This window comes from Arachis duranensis, chromosome 2 (genome assembly GCF_000817695.3).
Source record: "Arachis duranensis cultivar V14167 chromosome 2, aradu.V14167.gnm2.J7QH, whole genome shotgun sequence".
NCBI classification, from domain to species: Eukaryota; Viridiplantae; Streptophyta; class Magnoliopsida; order Fabales; family Fabaceae; genus Arachis; species Arachis duranensis.
Genome location: NC_029773.3, coordinates 27,234,930 through 27,241,741, shown reverse-complemented (window position 1 = coordinate 27,241,741; position 6,812 = coordinate 27,234,930).

The following is a 6,812-nucleotide window of genomic DNA, read 5'->3' as shown; positions in this document are numbered from 1 at the left end:
AAATTCTGAAAAATACCTAATCTAAGCAACAAGATGAACCGTCAGTTGTCCAAACTCAAACAATCCCCGGCAACGGCGCCAAAAACTTGGTGCACGAAATTGTGATCATCAATGGCGCCATCAACATGGTACGCATAATTGTAATCTCAACTCTTTATCAAAACTTCGCACAACTAACCAGCAAGTGCACTGGGTCGTCCAAGTAATAAACCTTACGCGAGTAAGGGTCGATCCCACGAAGATTGTTGGTATGAAGCAAGCTATGGTCATCTTGTTAATCTCAGTCAGGCAAATTCAAATGGTTATGAATGATTTATGAATAAAGCATAAAATAAAGATAAAGATACTTATGTAATTCATTGGTGAGAATTTCAGATAAGTGTATGGAGATGCTTTGTCCCTTCCGTCTCTCTGCTTTCCTACTGTCTTCATCCAATTCTTCTTACTCCTTTCCATGGCAAGCTGTATGTTGGGTCTCACCGTTGTCAATGGCTACAATCCCGTCTTCTCAGTGAAAATGTTCAACGCGCTCTGTCACAGCACGGCTATTCAGCTATCGGTTCTCGATCATGTCAGAATAAAATCCAGTAATTCTTTTGCGTCTGTCACTAACGCCTCACAATCGCGAGTTTGAAGCTCGTCACAGTCATTCAATCCTTGAACCCTACTCAGAATACCACAGACAAGGTTTAGACCTTCCAGATTCTCTTGAATGGCGCCATCAATTCTAGCTTATACCACAAAGATTCTGATTAAGGAATCCAAGGGATAAACATTCAAGCCTTGTTTGCTTGTAGAACGGAAGTGGTTGTCAGGCACGCATTCATAAGTGAGAATGATGATGAGCGTCACATAATCATCACATTCATCATGTTCTTGGGTGCGAATGAATATCTTAGAACAAGAATAAGCTGAATTGAATAGAAGAACAATAGTAATTGCATTAATACTCGAGGTACAGCAGAGCTCCAAACCTTAATCTATGGTGTGTAGAAACTCCACCGTTGAAAATACATAAGTGATAATGGTGATCATTGGCTTCGGCGCCAGAGAGGGAACTAGAAAAATCAAGATCTGATCTAAGATCTAAAGTGATCAAAAGATGATCCTAAGATCTAAATTGATCCAAAGATGAAAATACGATAGCAAAAGGTCCTACTTATAGAGAACTAGTAGCTTAGGGTTTACAAATATGAGTAAATGACATAAAAATCCACTTCCGGGCCCACTTGGTGTGTGCTTAGGCTGAGCATTGAAGCATTTTCGAGTAGAGACTCTTCTTGGAGTTAAACGCCAGCTTTTGTGCCAGTTTGGGCATTTAACTCCCATTCTTGTGCCAGTTCCGGCGTTTTACGCCAGAATTCTTGAGCTGACTTAGAATGCCTGTTTGGGCCATCAAATCTCTGGCAACATATAGACTATTATCCATTGCTGGAAAGCCCACGATGTCTACTTTCCAACGCAACTGAGAGCGCGCCAATTGAGCTTCTGTAGCTCCAGAAAATCCACTTCGAGTGCAGAGAGGTCAGAATCTAACAGCATCTGCAGTCCTTTTCAGCCTCTGAATCAGTTTTTGCTCAGGTCCCTCAATTTCAGCCAGAAAATACCTGAAATCACAGAAAAATACACAAACTCATAGTAAAGTCCAGAAAAGTTAATTTTAACTAAAAACTAATAAAAATGTAATAAAAACTAACGAAAACATACTAAAAACAAACTAAAAACAATGCCAAAAAGCGTATAAATTATCCGCTCATCAGTGATATAGTTCTAGCTCTTGTAGGTTTTCGGGGCACCCTGACATGCCCTAGAGAACCTACAAAGTTCCTCAAACTTGCTCGTATAATCTGCCACAGGCAAGGAACCTTGCTTCAGCTGCAGAAGTTCCATTTCCTTTGCTTCCCTTGCAGACTCAGGAAAATACTTCTTGTAGAAGGCCGTTTGGAACACATTCCAAGGAACATCTGCATTCTGGAGCTGTAGCAAGTGGCATTCTGCCTGCCACCAATGCTGGGCCTCTTCCCGAAGTTGGTAAGCAGCAAACTCTACGTATTGGTTATATGGGATATGCTACGCTTGCAATGCACGTTCCATAGCTTGGAACCAGTTATCTGCTTCCGTGGGATTAGTTGAACCTCGAAAACTCAGAGGATGAACCATGAAAAAGGTCGCCAAGGTCATTGGAACACCTCTCGTGTGCATGCGCACAAAGTTTAAATTTATGAAATAGGGATGTTCATATCCTGGGTCGAGTTGTCCGACCCGAGATGTTCTACAGACAAAGCAACCGACCTCTTCAGGTCAGGACAATTTGACCTCTTCTAAAAGAGCTCGGCCAAATCACGAGAAAGCCCAAACAAAGGGCCCAAATAGAGGAACACGCCCCAGATCCTAAGGCAGCCTAAGCCTACTAGAGAAGGGTGGTTCCCTTGAAAGATAAGATGACCTCATTGGAAGATAAGATAAAGATAAGATAAGATAACTAACTTATCTTATCCACAGGAGGCCACATCTCACCATTATAAATACTCTGGAGCACCCAGGTATAACTCATACTCTGATTCTACTCAATACCTGCTTAATACCCTTGCTAACTTAAGCATCGGAGTCCCTTGCAGGTACCCCCCATCCTCCGGGGACGAAGGATCAGCAGCACTTTCAGTTCCACAAGTCGAACACACCAGCTCCGGCCGCTATACACCTGCCGGACACATCGATTCTGGCCAACATAAAAGATCTCGACCGAGATCGACCCACAGTTTCAGGTAACCCTCAGAACATTGGCACCGTTGCCGGGGACCTAGAAATCATCCCAACACCATGGCGGACAACCATGACAACGACCACGACTCAGGTTTGGAAGATAGAACGCCACACAAGAACACGGATGCTATGCTTAAAGATATTCCGGAACCCAATGGAGACAAAAATTCATCAAATCCGGGGGTGATAGAAGCGCTTCAAAATCGATTAAAGCAACTTGAGAAAGAAGCCCAACATCAACGCGAAAAAGAAGAGGATCTACATCGGGAGATAAGGCGGCATCGAGAATTAGAAGATAAGCTTATGAAACTCGAAGCTGATCTCAAAACTAAAGCTACTCGATCCATCCCAGAAGATAGCTTTCACAAAGATCAAGATCCATTCACCAGGGAAATTATGAAGACCAAAATCCCAAAAGATTTTAAACTTCTGGATATGACTCTGTAGGACGGCACCTCGGACCCCAACCACCATCTCAGCAACTTCAAAAGTAGGATGTACCTCACTGATGCCTCAGATGCAGTTCGCTGCAAAGCCTTTCCAACAACTCTTACCAAGACAGCCATTAGATGGTTCGACAACCTACCTCCAAGATCCATCTCGAGTTTCGACGACCTAGCCAAAAAGTTCCTGGCTAAATTTTCCATACAAAAGGACAAAGCCAAACACGCACCCAACCTACTAGGAATCAAGCAAGGAGATCAGGAGAGTCTTCGCAACTACATGGAAAGATTCAACAAAACATGCATGGACATACAAAGTCTACCAACAGAAGCTGCCATCATGGGCCTCATAAATGGCCTACGAGAAGGACCATTTAGCCAATCTATATCAAAGAAGTACCCAGCATCCCTAGATGAAGTACAAGAACGGGCACAGAAGAACATCAACATAGAGGAGAATTCTCGACTTGGGGAAGCCTCGAGGTTCGGTTCGGCCTACCGAGATAAAGATAAAGAATCCAAGAAAAAGGAAGATCGCTCCGGGGAGAAAATCAAAAAATATCATAACTACACCCCTCTTAGGGTATCCTTGGTAGATGTTTACAAAGAAGTCTGCCATACGGAAAAAATACCCCCCAGCTCGACCACTCAAAGGCAAAAGGGGAGGAGGAAATCGGAACGAATACTGTGAGTATCATCGAGTCCAAGGACATTCCACCAACGAATGCTTTGACTTGAAAAACGTCATAGAGAAATTATTAAGGGAAGGAAAACTAGATCGATTCTTGGCCAATCAGGATGAAGAACCAAGAAAAAGAAGAAGGGATGAAGATGTCGGACGATCTGAACAATCACCCCACACACCGGAGAGACACGTCCACGTGATACACGGCGGATTTGCTAAAGGAGGAATCTCCAAATCATCCCGCAAGCGACACCTCAAAGAAGTATACCATGTCGAAGGAAAGAAGGAGGCGCCAAACATCCCAGCAATCACGTTTACCAAAGAGGATGCATCCGGAATCATCTCAGGACACGACGACCCCATGGTCATCACAATCATATTGGCAAACGCCAACCTCCACCGTACATTAATTGACCAAGGAAGCTTTGCCGACATCTTATTCAAATCTGCCTTCGACAAGCTCGGCTTAGAAGAAAAAGAACTAAGAGCATACCCGAACAGCCTGTTCGGACTTGGGGATACCCCAGTACAGCCACTTGGATACGTATCGTTACATACAACCTTCGGAAAGGGGAACCAATCCAGAACACTTAAGATAGACTATATCGTGGTCGACGTAAGCTCAGCCTACAATGCCTTAATAGGTCGGACAACGTTAAATCAACTCGGCGCAATAGTTTCAACTCCACATCTATGTATGAAATTCCCAACTGCAGAAGGGATACCTACAATAAAAGCAGATCAAAAGATGGCGCGGCGTTGTTATAACGAAAGTCTAAGCCTCCGAGGCGAAGGAGGAGAGTTCCACACAATCAAACTTGGCGGAGTTCAGAGACGAGAAGAACTCCGCCCACGGCCCGAAGGAGAAATAGAAAGAGTCCAGATCAGAGATACCTCGGATAAAACAACTAATATTGGCACGATCCTGAATGGAGACGCAAAGGAGTCACTAATACGGTTCCTACGAGATAATGTTGATCTCTTCGCATGGAAAGCTGCCGACATGCCAGGCATAGATCCCGAACTAATGAGCCACAAGTTGGCAGTCTACCCGGGATCTTGGCCGGTACAATAAAGATGAAGAAAACTCGGGCCAGAACGGTCTCAGGCTGTAGAAGAACAAGTACAAGCACTACTAGAGGCAGGCTTCATAAGAGAAGTTAAATACCCACTATGGCTAGAAAATGTCGTCTTGGTGCGAAAGTCAAACGGGAAGTGGCGAATGTGCACCGACTACACCGACCTCAACAAAGCCTGCCCAAAAGACCCTTATCCACTCCCAAGCATCGACGCTCTAGTAGATGCCTCATCGGGATATAAGTATCTCTCGTTCATGGACGCATACTCAAGGTACAACCAGATCCCAATGTATCCACCGAATCAGGAAAAAACCTCGTTTCTCACACCAAAAGCAAATTATTGCTACATCGTGATGCCTTTCGGCCTTAAGAACGCGGGAGCCACTTATCAAAGGCTAATGAATAAAGTCTTCTCAGACCACATCAGAAAAATCATGGAGGTCTATGTGGATGACATGTTGATAAAGACACAAAGTGAAGAAACATTACTAACCGACTTGGTTCAAGTGTTCAACACCATACGGAAGCACGACATGCGACTCAACCCGGCTAAATGCACCTTCGCAGTAGAAGCAGGTAAATTTTTGGGCTTTATGCTCACACAAAGAGGAATCGAGGCAAATCCAGATAAATGCCAGGCCATACTCAACATGAAAAGCCCAACCTGCATCAAAGAGGTACAACAACTCAATGGGAGATTCGCAGTCTTGTCCAGATTCCTAGCAGGGTCAGCAATAAGATCCCTCCCCTTCTATGCTACCTTAAGGAAGGGGAAGAGCTTCGAGTGGACAACGGAATGTGAACAAGCCTTTCGAAACTTCAAAGAATTCTTGGGATAGCTGGTGGACGAAATTGTGATCAATACTTTTCACAACTTAAATAATCCCCGGTAATGAATCCAAAAACTTGGTGTTCAATACCATGGCATAAACACAACTTCGCACAACTAACCAGCAAGTGTACTGGGTCGTCCAAGTAATAAACCTTACGCGAGTAAGGGTCGATCCCACAGAGATTGTTGGTATGAAGCAAGCTATGGTCACCTTGTAAATCTTAGTCAGGCAAACTCAAATGGGTATGGGTGATATACGAATAAAACATAAAGATAAAGATAGAGATACTTATGTAATTCATTGAGGGAATTTCAGATAAGCGTATGAAGATGCTTGGTCCCTTCCGTCTCTCTGCTTTCCTACTGTCTTCATCCAATCCTTCTTACTCCTTTCCATGGCAAGCTGTATGCAAAGGTTTCACCGTTGTCAGTGGCTACCTCCCATCCTCTCAGTGAAAATGTTCAACGCACCCTGTCACGGTACGGCTATTCATCTGTCGGTTCTCACTCAGGTTGGAATAGAATCCAGTGATTTTTTTGCGTCTGTCACTAACGCCCAGCCTTGGTGCGCGAAATTGTGAACAATACTTTTCACAACTCTCATAATCCCCGGTAATGAACCCGAAAAACGTGGTGTTCAATACCATGGCATAAACACAACTTCGCACAACTAACCAGCAAGTGCACTGGGTCGTCCAAGTAATAAACCTTACGCGAGTAAGGGTCGATCCCACAGAGATTGTTGGTATGAAGCAAGCTATGGTCATCTTGTAAATCTTAGTCAGGCAAACTCAAATGGTAATGGTGATATACGAATAAAACATAAAGATAAAGATAGAGATACTTATGTAATTCATTGGTGGGAATTTCAGATAAGTGCATGAAGATGCTGTATCCCTTCCGTCTCTCTGCTTTCCTACTGTCTTCATCCAATCCTTCTTACTCCTTTCCATGGCAAGCTTAAGCAAGGGTTTCACCGTTGTCAGTGGCTACCTCCCATCCTCTCAGTG